General features: G+C 40.7%; 1 pseudogene; it reads left to right on the top strand.

The window, feature by feature from the left end:
- Positions 1-6,142: 6,142 nt before the first annotated feature.
- LOC144229876 (zinc-regulated GTPase metalloprotein activator 1B-like) overlaps positions 6,143-11,699 on the top strand; it is a 60,481-nt pseudogene continuing 54,924 nt past the window's right edge.

Raw genomic sequence — 11,699 nt, 5'->3', positions numbered from 1 at the left:
GTAACCTCAGCCACACTCATAGGGTTTTATAAAAGATATTTGTGTTGACTTATACCAAAGGCCGTTTCATCAAGTAAACCAATCTCAGACATACTGAATCTCAGAATCTTACTTAAAGTACATGGGTTTTGAAACTGGGGTTTTTTTAAAATCTTAGTATTTTCCATATCCAAACATTTGGAGGTAAGTTGGTATTTATCATTCTCTTTTATAACTGTTGCAAAGAGCACTGAGCCTGAGACCTGCAAAAAGCAGGTCTATAAACATATGGTTGTAGATACATGTTCATTGAAATAGACTTTATATTAAACATGGTGCTATATATGCCAAGTAGTACAAATACAAATGTAAACATGAAACAGACTCAACTCCCAATGATCTTCCTGATAAGCAAAAGAAATTGAATCATAATAATAATTTATATCAATTAGGGTATCTTTGGATGCAAGTAACAGAAAATGCTAATTCATAGTGGCTTCAATAATTCAGAAATGTGGCAGCAAGTCCAAACGTGGGGTAGATTTTAGAATTGGATGAGTTTGTGGTTGACAATATCATCAAAAATCTAGGTCTTTTCCATTTCTCTGCTCTGTGTCTTCAGTGTTGCCTTCTTCAGTTTAGGAAATGACTTCACTCCTATGTGTCAGATCCAGATACAACATCTGGATATGACAATTTCCAGAGGCAAAATGAGTCTATCTCTTCTTTTTTTCTCCTTTGTAACCCCCCTCTGCCGTTGTCATATTATTTCACACCTGGGTCACATTCCCAACTCTACCCCAACCACTGGCAAAATGGGTTACAGACCATGGTGAGGGTTTATTCCTGAGGTTATGAGTGTGGTCGGTGTTCCCAGAAACATGTGGAAGAGGTAGACACTGAAACGTAATTGAGGTTCTAGAACTTGGGGCAAGGGAAGGTAGAAGGTAGGAAAGCAGCTCACATCTGCTAGATTAACTAGCTAGCATTTGATAACTTGGCATTTGATGCTGGGCAACTCCTTTTAATATCCATTATCACTTGAATATAAGCTCCATGAGCTCAGAGATCCTTTGTATGTTTTGTTCTAGGATCTATCAAAAACATAGTGAAAGTTCCTGGCACATAGTAAATACTCAAGAAATAATTTGTTGAATGAATGAAATATTGACTGCATTACTTCACACTCATGGAAAGAGAAGTTCGGAGTGATGACATGGATTATCCAGTCATTTATCTATAGAACTTCAAAAGAAAGATTTAAATTTGTATTTGCTAGATTTCATATCCAGTGTTTATTTAAATTATTTTGGCTTACCTGCCTTATTTATTAGAGAGGTATGGATAAAGTATTCTTCAAAGCATCTTCAAGGCATAGGCATTGATTCTTACTGGAAGAATTACAAAACTTCATGGAGAAAGTTCAGATAATTTTACATGGAGTTCTCAATGTGCACCTTCATACAGATAGTAGCAAGTAACTCTAGCTGGGATCAAGTCCAAAATCCCAAATATTTGTGCAATAATTATATGCATATAATCTGTATAAGAGCATAAGAAAAAATTTTTCTTATTTTTTTAAAAAAATTTTTGCTCTATTTTTATCTACTGTATTTAATAATAACCCACTGGATTTTTTTCTTTTTAGTTTCTACTTTGATATGTCAACATTTGTCTTAAGTTGTAATGTAAGAGCTTCATCATCTGGAGTGGTGTGCCTGGGCCATTTCATTCATCAGTATAGTCAACAACTATTTATTGAGTACCTCATGGGCCACACAGTGTTCTAAATGTGGAGAACGTGGCAGGGAACAACACTGGCCAAGCATCCATTTGTACTCTAAGCCAGGTGGTGATGAGGGTTATGAGGAAGCTCAAAACAGTGGAAAGGGATAAAAGCCCAGGATGGTGGGGAAGAAAGGGATGCTCTTTTATACACAAAGTTAGAGACAGCCTCTCAGCTAAGGTAGTATTTGCACAGACTTGAGTGAAGTTAGGGTGAAGAACATTCCAGAATGAAAAAACAAGAAGCACAAAGTCCCTGAGACAGGAGAATGCTTGATGTGTTTGAGGAACAGTGAAGAAGTCAGTGAGACCAGAACAGGACAGGGTATAATGATGACAGGAGGTGAGGTCAAGGGTCCCCAGATGAAAGTTCACTGGCTAGGCAGGCATGGCCCATGGAAGGAGGAGTAGAGGAGTATGCATGCTGCCTCCAAGCAGCCTCACAGAATTCCATCCAGGGGGGAGGACACACCAGCAAAGCCAGTATATAATATCCACATGCACAAATGAAATTACCCCCAATTCAGCATCTGAAGGAAACCTTAGGAACTAGTGGTAACCAGGGTGGTCTGGGAAGTCAGAAAGGCCAGTGACAGAATCCGGGTTCTGTCATGTGCTCGCCATCACGTACTTTGTCCCTGGGAAATTTATGTGACCTCCCTGGGTCTCAGTTTTTTCATCTTAAGATATTATTATCATACCTACCTCATTTTGCTGAGGACTTAGCAAAATAAGGCATGCAATGTGATTAAAATAGTGTCTGGTGGAGTGCCTCTTGGCTCAGTTGGTTAAGCATCCACCTCTCGATCTCGGCTCAGGTTGCGATCTCACGGTTCTTGAGTTTGAGCCCTGCATCAGGCTCTGTGTTGACAGCGTGGAGCCTGCTTAGAGTTCTCGCTCCCTCCTTCTCTGTCTGCCCCTGCCCCACTCACTAGCTCTGTCTCTCAAAATAAATAAATACACCTTAAAAAAATTTAAAGCAGTGTCTGGCATGTAATAGGTGTTCGTTGAAGCACACCATTGTTATTATCATCATTATTACTGCTATTAACCACTGGTATTTCCTCAGCATTGTAGACACACACACCAGGTGAGGCTCTTCCAAAGCTAACGACTCAAAACTGAAGATTCTTCCCAGAAACGAAAACCATCTGCGCTTGCAGAAAGAGTGGCGATGTCCCTTAGTGAAAGTCTGGCAGCCGCAAGAGGCAACTGAGAAGCTGGCATCTCTCCATGTGAATGAGCAGAAGACAGCCCACCTGAGCCAGGTGGCGGAGAGAAGGAGAAAGAACAAAACACCCTCTCTCACAGCCTGGAGCACTGCTGCCTGGGACTCCACACCTTAAAGCTCTTTCAGGGCCCTCTCTCAGCATCCCGGGAGCTGACTGTTTTCCCTGTGTGTTCTCTGAAGAGCCAAATAAGACTCATCCAAACGGCACACCTGGGCCTGTGGTTTGGGCCACGGTGGAGAGCAAAGGAGGGGGGCACTACCATAAGGCCCCAGGGTGCATGTGGGAGGCCTTGGTGTAAGAGACCCCAAGGCTGCCTGACCGCAAAGCTTTCTTGCCTCCCTACACTGCCTCCATTTGTCTTTCTTAAACTGTATCCAAGGGGTCTGACCGTGGTGGGGAAGATGAGTGTGTACCCGGAGGACTTGGGGTATCGGGCAGGAGGGATGGGAAGATGAGGCAGGCATGAAAGATACAGAGGGATGAGGGAGGGCCACCGTTTGACATGTCAGGGCAACATGGAGACAGAGAAAGGCATCTCGTTCTGCTTTCTGGTCCCAAGCCTTCCTTTCTGACTGAAACAGGGCAGAGCCGTATTGCTCTGTTACTCTGTATTGCTGTTACTCTGCACAGTTTACAAGCACATGCCTCAGATGGTCTTTCATTAAAGCTGTGCAGTGAACCAGACCCCCATGTCAGTGCCCTGGACTTTCCCCAGCCAGGACTCCGGCTTGGCCCTCCCCTGGCACCAAGCCAGCCCTGACTTCTGTTGGTTTCCTTTTAACACATTTTAATAAATATCTGACACCTCCTCTGACAGGCTGGCACAGGGCTAGGCAGTTGGATGCAAAGGTGCAGAAAACTGAGCCGCTAAGTTCTCACCTCTGAGTCCAGCCTCACTCCCCGTGGCTGCACTGGCTCCCTCTCCCACCAACACCTGGCCCTCCCTCCACCCTGACATTCAACAGGCTCTTTATGAGGCTCTGAGTGCAGCCTCAGTGCTGCCACTCACCAACTATGTGATCTCAGGTAGGAAACGTGTTCTCTTAGACTGTTTTCTCATCTGCAAAATGGGAAGAATCCCTTCTGTCCCGCCCACATCAGCATGACTATTGTGAATTCCAGAGACGACAGTCACAGAAGACATTGAAGAATTAAACATTATATAAAATCCAGACATCAGAAAGGGTTTGAAATCCCTTAGCTGGTATGAATGGCACGCATGGGAGGCTTTAGGCACAATGGGATGTCTTCTCCAAGGCATTAATGGTGGAGTTCTAAAAGCCCGCAGAGTCCTTCTCAGCTTTATTCCAAAGTGTTAATTAAACTCCTTGGCCACGGGGAAGGGACTAAAAAACCATCCAGAATCAAAGTGAGTAGCCCCAAAACACTCACACAACTTCCTTCCTGTCTCTCCTCAAGTGACTTGTTTTTACTGGAACCCAGTTTCCTCTTCCTGTCTGGGAAACTCTGTTTACAAAGACTACCTCTGTAAAGATAAAGAAAGCAAAAAAGAAAGCTCTTTCCACCAACCAGCCTTGGGATTTCACCAGGTTATTCTTCTGACCTGAACCAAAATAGGTCATGACTCATCATGTATACTTGGGGAGGGGGGTTTTCCCCAAATATCTTCCCAGGAGAACACATCCTGCATGTATGTCAGTAAAAAGCAATCTGTAGGGATGCCTCTGTAGGAAAACAAATTCAGAAAAAAATTGATTTGGGGAAAACTCCTTCTCCACCACACTTGCTTACCATATCTAAGTTCCCCCGCAAAGCAGTCTTCTAAAGATCTCTTGTCTCACACTTCTACCCACTGCATCTACTCATCCAAGTCAAATTTTCTTTTAATGCATACCACTCCACCTCAAGTCAACAAAGTTCTGGTTGTGTGACCCCAGACACAGCTCTTCAAGCTTGAGTTTCCTGACCTGCAATATGGCTACTAATGGCAGTATTAGCCTACGATGACAGAACTCTTTGTGTCTGCCCTCCTGCAAAGAAGCTATGAGGAGGAAGCTCCTACTGTCTTCATTTCACAGGTGAAGACACTGGATCATGTGACGGTAAGTAATTAGCCCAAGGTAACACATCAGGAGCAGAGCCAGAATCAAAAGACAGGCAGTTTGGCCTGTGGTTTTAACCAATATTCTATACTTGTCAACCCCAATTCATTGGCATGTTTTGAAGGTCAAAAGAAATAATTGGAAAATGATAAGTATTTAATAAATATTGTCATCTCATTGGATGGAAATATATGCCAAAGCACCTGTTACAGTGTCTGATTCATAACCAGCCTTCAACTTATATTAGTTCTCTTCCCTTCATCCATCATCTCAAAGCAATGGCCATCATCTTCCCTCAGGTAGCCCAGAATGTGCTGTGTGAAGGTTATTCCTGGCAGAGTTATAGCACTCAATAAATTTTTCCTCAAAATAGAGCCTTCTGAGTAATTGAATCATTGAGGCAGGAGGGATTTGTCATTTTTCTAGATGGTGCTTTAGCTCAAAGGCTCTCAGCGATGGGCACAAGTACCATCAGTGCAACACAGAGTTTCCAAGAAACCTTGATTCTTGGTGAGAAAGCATGTTATTTTCCATGATGGAACTCCAAACAGAGTAATAATCTTATCTTTACCCATTGTCCTCTTCTCTCTCACTTTATCAAGGATAAAGAAAGACATATAATGATAAAGGGCCAATTCTCTGAGAAGAAATAACAATCCTTAATGTGTATGCACCTAACAACACATAAGGAAAAAATTGATACAGTTGCAAAGAGAAATAGAAGAACCTACTATTATAGTTCAGACTTCAACACAGTTCTATAGAAAATAGATCCCAGCAGGCAGAAAATCAGTAAAGATACAGTTGAACTCAACAGTGCCATCAGTTAATCCTCGAGCTCACATGGAACATTCACCAAAATAGACCACAGTCTGAGCCAAGAAACACGCCTTAACAAATGTAGTATAATAGCCATCATACAATATCTGCCCTCAGACCAGAGGAATTAAACTAGAAATCAGTAACAAAAATATAGCTAGAAAAATCCCCAAATACTTGGAGATTAAACAATATACTTCTAAATAACACATGGGGATCCCAGCTATTCATATGAGGGAAAGACATGCTGTGCAGTTGGCCAGGATGTTATAGGGCATTGGAGCTGAAGATGAGGAAGAGGAGCAGGCAGAGGAAAGCTGTCTTGAATTGGTCTCCATTGAAATGAAGGAAAAGTCTGGTCCTGGTGCTAAGATCCCAGTCACAATTATCACCAGATATTTAGGTGATATCAGAAGACAATACTTCTGAACTATATTTAGACAGAGCAACATAGTAAAAGATGAATAGTTATTTTAAGTAAATTTGAGGAAGGGCAGTGGATAAATCCTTAGCTGTCAGCCAAGGTGGAAAGCTCTACTGAGAAAGGTTAGAACTTAGAAACAGTTGGCTTTTCTATTCAGTAAAGGACGGTGGCCTTAGAGCTAATGAGAATTTGATACAGAAGAAGGGAAATTTTGATTACATACCATTAGAGAACACTGGATTAGCAGATCCTGGTGCTGTGGCCTCTCTGGGGTTGACGCTGAATTAGGGATTGATATTTATCTTGCAAGGATCATAACACTTGTAGATTCAAAATATGGATTAAAACATTTAGCAGAAGAAAAAAACCTGATGGCCTTATCAATGAGACTTATAGGCAAGCTGCTTTGGCAGATATCATTATCATTAATAGAACAGCTTGGTTTCACGAGAGGATTTAAGCAAATTAAAAATGACCATTACATCCAGAAATGGAATGGGGAAATTTTTAGAAACACGAAGATCAAGACTTTATCTCTCTAATGGATCTTCATGCCTTCAGTCTCTGTGGAGTAAGCTTGCAGAAAAAACTCCACCATGTGCCAATAACACAGCCTCACCCTGATCAGAGCATTGTTGTGGTCACATTTAAGTATGAGGAAATGCAAAGGAAGAAAGTCTAAAAGTATTTGTTCAGAATCTTCTGTGGGAGAAGAGTTTGAGAAGCAAAGATGGAGGTCATATGACAGAAAGGACTGATACTGATCAAGTACAAACCAAAAGCAGGGATTGTCTAAGGTGTCCATGAGCTCTGTGATCTGGAGGAGACTCCGGTGAGCAAGAAAGATGATATTGAGGGAACAAATTGATTGGTTTTTATTGATGGGGATTTAGACAAGGAAACCCTTAACTAACTATTTATAGCCAATGTGACTGAAACAGAAAAGTGGACAACACACATTTCAGAGAAGATCAAGTTGGCCCAGAACACTAGAAACATTTCTTATCAAAAAGATTGGATGTTGAAATTGGGAATAATTTCCCACAGGGTGTGCTTCAAGCATCTACTATTTTCATTACTTCTGTTATGAATTCCAGTATATTTTCAAATAGTCCTTATTTTATGGAATGCATAAAATAAGGTAAATAAGTATGTAAAATATTTGACATTCATACAACAAAATATAATGTCTTCTGGAAAATAAATACATACATACATACAGAACACATAGGTCAGAGAAGAAATCTCAAGAGAATTTAAAAATATTTTGAACTAAATAAAAATACAATGAATCAAAATTTGTGAGATGCAGAGAAAGCAGCGCTTAGAAAAATGTTTATAGTACTGAATACATGCATTAGAAAAGAAGAAAGATCTAAAAATCAATTATCCAAGCTACCATCTTGGGAAACTAGAAAAAGAAGAAAAAGAAAGAGCAGATCCAAATTATGCAGTGTTCAGTGTTCAGTTCAGAATTCCATCTGTGTGGGCCTCCCTGAGCTCCACCCTCAACTCAAGGAGGCTCATAGGCTCTGTTTCAGTTCTTCCTCCTCCGTATAACACCTCCTGGAACCTTTCTCCAGGCAGTAATCTGGGGAAGCATTGATTTCTCTTCTCTCAGGAATCACTGTGTTGAGCTGCCGGCTTCCCAGTGTCATGTACTGCTATTGTTTCACAGTTTTGTCTGGTCTTTAGTTGTTTAACATGGGAGTTACTAATGGATCCAGTGTATCCATTAGTCCATTGTGACCATGCTATTTCAAAGCTCCCTTCTCACTTTCTTTTTTTTTTTTATTATGCTCATCTTTACGTTCACTATTTATTTATTTATTTATTTATTTTACAAATTGTTTATTGTCAAATTAGTTTCCACATAACACCCAGTGCTCATCCCCATGAGTGCCCTCCTCCATGCCCATCCCCCCTCCCCCCTACATCCATCAGTTCTCAGTTTTTGTCAGCATTCAAGAGTCTCTCATGGTTTGCCTCTCTCCCTTTCCCCCACCATTTCCCCCCTTCTTCTCCCCCTTGTTCCTCCGTCAAGTTCCTCACTTTCTTTGCCACACAGTTAGCAGTTGGGTTGCTCTCACTTCAAACAGACTAATTTCTGTGTGAGAATCACAGTTATGAATCACACAGGGACCCAAATGTTTCACGTGATTGGTTTCTTAGGGATCATCAACAATTCACATTCCCATGTATGTGGACATGTGTGCCATGGTGGCAGCTGGAGGCCAATGCACTGGTAGCCAGACAACCTAAACAACTAGAGGTTACAAGATATTTTCAGGTTCTGGCCCACTGGGATCACAGAATATATATTTAGCCCTTGCCTCTATTACATTACTGGTTCCATGAGTGTGTGTGTGTGTGCTTGCAAGGGCACGGGCATGCATACATATGGAGGTGTGTCCATGCACATATGTGCATGTTGGGACTTCGAGGTGGGTGGTAGAAAATCGATGCAAAAATTTCCACACCATACAATTTTGTAACCTAGTTTGTGCCGTGTGCCAAATAACTTGAAATACATTATGACTTTTAGTCTTCACAATTACCTTGAAAACTAAATGCAACTCTTATGCTCATTTTATGGAACTTGAATTCAATGGCAGGTTCCCCAAGGTCACGCAGCGGATCTGTGATGAAGCCAAATGTTGAGCACATAACCATCTCTCTTCAAAGCCTTGTGTGCTTAATCACCATGCTCTTCTGGCTTTTAACTTTTCACTTCCTGTACTGCATAGAAAGATGGTCAACACATGGCTGGGCCTTAATAAATACTTTGCATTTACTGAGTCTTAAGGTATATCACTTTCAAAACTATTTTTAATGTATTTGCTTGTCCTCAATACCTAGCTCAATCACAGTGCCTAGTGCACAATAAATGTTTAATAAATAACTTTTGTTTCAATAAGCAATATTACATCTAAATAGGACATAATGCTATGAAGTGTGACAACTCATGTTTAATGATGGGTGGCATTTTGTATCCCTACTTGCAAGCATTATTTGTCCATTTGAATATAATTTGCTGTTTAGATTTTATAAAGAAAGATAAAGCATAGATAGCAGAAAAGAATACTTCCTCTGATCAATTCTTTATTTTTTAACCATAAAAGTAACCATAATTAGTCAGTCCAAGAGGCACTATGGTCAGTACTATCTATTTCCTTCTTGCCTAGATAAGTTGTATAACAATTTTGAGAGACCAAACATCCTCCTGAGTGTTGACAAACTTGGAACAAGGAGGAAAAAGAAGGGAAGTGAAACTTGTTCTTACTTCTCAGGTGCCCATTGACCTTTATCCTCTCAAGAACATTTGGATTGTTTCATGGAGAAGTGGCCCTGCCCCCTCTCGATCACATGCTCCTGGAGGTTCACTCCATCCTATCTCACCATAATCTCCAAACTCCAGGATTGGGAATATGACCTCAACCTGACCTTCTGATCTATCACCCAGCTGTATGGCATGGTGAATTGCTCTACACCTGACTTGCTTGGTTCCATATTTTATCAGAGTTAGGCTAGTGTGACTTAATTCTGGGATCTTTAGTAAAAATATTGGGAAAAAAAGTTTTCTCTTTTCTGGACTGGAACTTTGTAAGATAGAAACCCAGAGCTGCTGACAGCCATTTTGTGACACCAACATGGAGCTGGCCTAAGAATGTCACTTATGCAGAAGAAAACTATAATTTCTAACAATAACATTTAGCCCCCTATAGAACCAGCCTCCCTTGAACCAACATCTACTCAGAATCATACAGGTGGCCTAACAAATTCCCTTTTATGCTCAAGCCAGTTTGAGTTTCTGTAATTTATAACCCAGAAGCCCTACAGAGAAGGACACCAAACAGCTACTATGTTTCACTTGCCTGAGGAATACCAATTCATTTAATTGTCACAAAATCCTTAGGAAGTAGGTCTTAGTCTTCTCCATTTGATAAATAGAAAAGTTAAGACCAGAGAAGTTAAGAAACTAGGCACAAATGGCTAGGAAGTACTTGAACTCCTACCCTTCCCTGGCTCTAAATTCTAGGTTCTTCCCACTACTGAATAGAGCAGGAGTGAACTTGTGTGACAAACCATCCTTTTCTAGTTGACTATATGGAAAGTACACTAAACAAGGGAGGCAGAATCCTGGATCTTTCTTTTCTTTCTTTTCTTTTCTTTTCTTTTCTTTTCTTTTCTTTTCTTTTCTTTTCTTTTCTTTTTTCTTTTCTTTTCTCTTCTTTTCTTTTCTCTTTTCTTTTCTTTCTCTCTCTCTCTCTCTCTCTCTCTTTTTTCTTTCTTTCTTTCTTTCTCACTTGCTTGCTTGCTTGCTTGCTTGCTTGCTTTTCTTCCTTTTGCCCTGGCTCACCATAACTTTCTTATGATCTTGAGCACTTTTCCTTTCTAAATCTCAGGGGCTTTTTTGTTTTTGTTTTGTTTTGCTTTGTTTTTGTTTTGGTCTACAAAACCATGGGGTTTGGATGAGATGCTAATGATCCAAGTTCTTTCCAGCTGTAAAAATGTAAAATGTCAATTCTTGACTATTTTCCTGAAATTCCCAAGTTAGGTACTTGAAGAACCAGACATTGAAGCAAGCCAATAGGCGAAGCTTCCCTTCCATGAACCTTCTCTCCTAATTTGGTCAAATGGATGAGGTATGTGTAATTAAAACTGCAAAAATAACAAGCTTCCGGCCAAGTTCTACCCTCACTTAACCATACTCTTGGGGGTTGATTTCAGGGTGGGGGGAGCGGATGTTGAACCCAGAGTGGAATTTGGCCTGATATGTGGATTCTTATAATTTCCAAATGATGTCAGTGCACTTATTTGAGAGACTGAGAAAGTGCTGAGTTTAGTCTATTCGACTCCATAAAGAAAAACTGAAAACCGCTGGTCTAAGGCCAGTGTCCACCAATGTTATAAAGCCAAGAACACTTTTGGCAGGGCAAAGTCATTCGGGGACCATGGTACCCAATTCATGTCGATTTACGGTTGTTGCCTTTCTTTCTGATTAATAGTTTGTTCTAAGATAGGGAATACTAGCCCTGTACTTGTCAACTGGCTCAGAGAAAATGGATCTGCTAAAAAGTTTCATCATCTGTTGATCCCAGAACCACTGAGGTTAAAGAAATTTCAACAGCTGCTAAGAGGGGCCAGAGTTAAGTGCCCATTCAGAAGACAGTCATCAAGCTAATGGAAAAAAAAAATCTGTCTAGTTGATGCAACTCAAAATAGAGCTTTGATTCTAATCAGACAAATAATGGCTTTGCTTTCCTGTGTCTTTTTGTTTTTGAATTGGTCTCGGTCATACCAAGATGGTATACGTTCAGGGGGCCCTAGAATTCCAACATTCTGCCTTTATTACCCATCCCTTCCCCCGGGCATTTCTTTTTTTTTTTTTTTTTT

This window comes from Crocuta crocuta, unplaced genomic scaffold (assembly GCF_008692635.1).
Source record: "Crocuta crocuta isolate KB4526 unplaced genomic scaffold, BGI_CrCroc_1.0 scaffold193, whole genome shotgun sequence".
Classification (NCBI taxonomy): Eukaryota; Metazoa; Chordata; class Mammalia; order Carnivora; family Hyaenidae; genus Crocuta; species Crocuta crocuta.
Note: the sequence above shows the minus strand (reverse complement) of the source record. Positions and strands in the feature narration are given on the sequence as shown.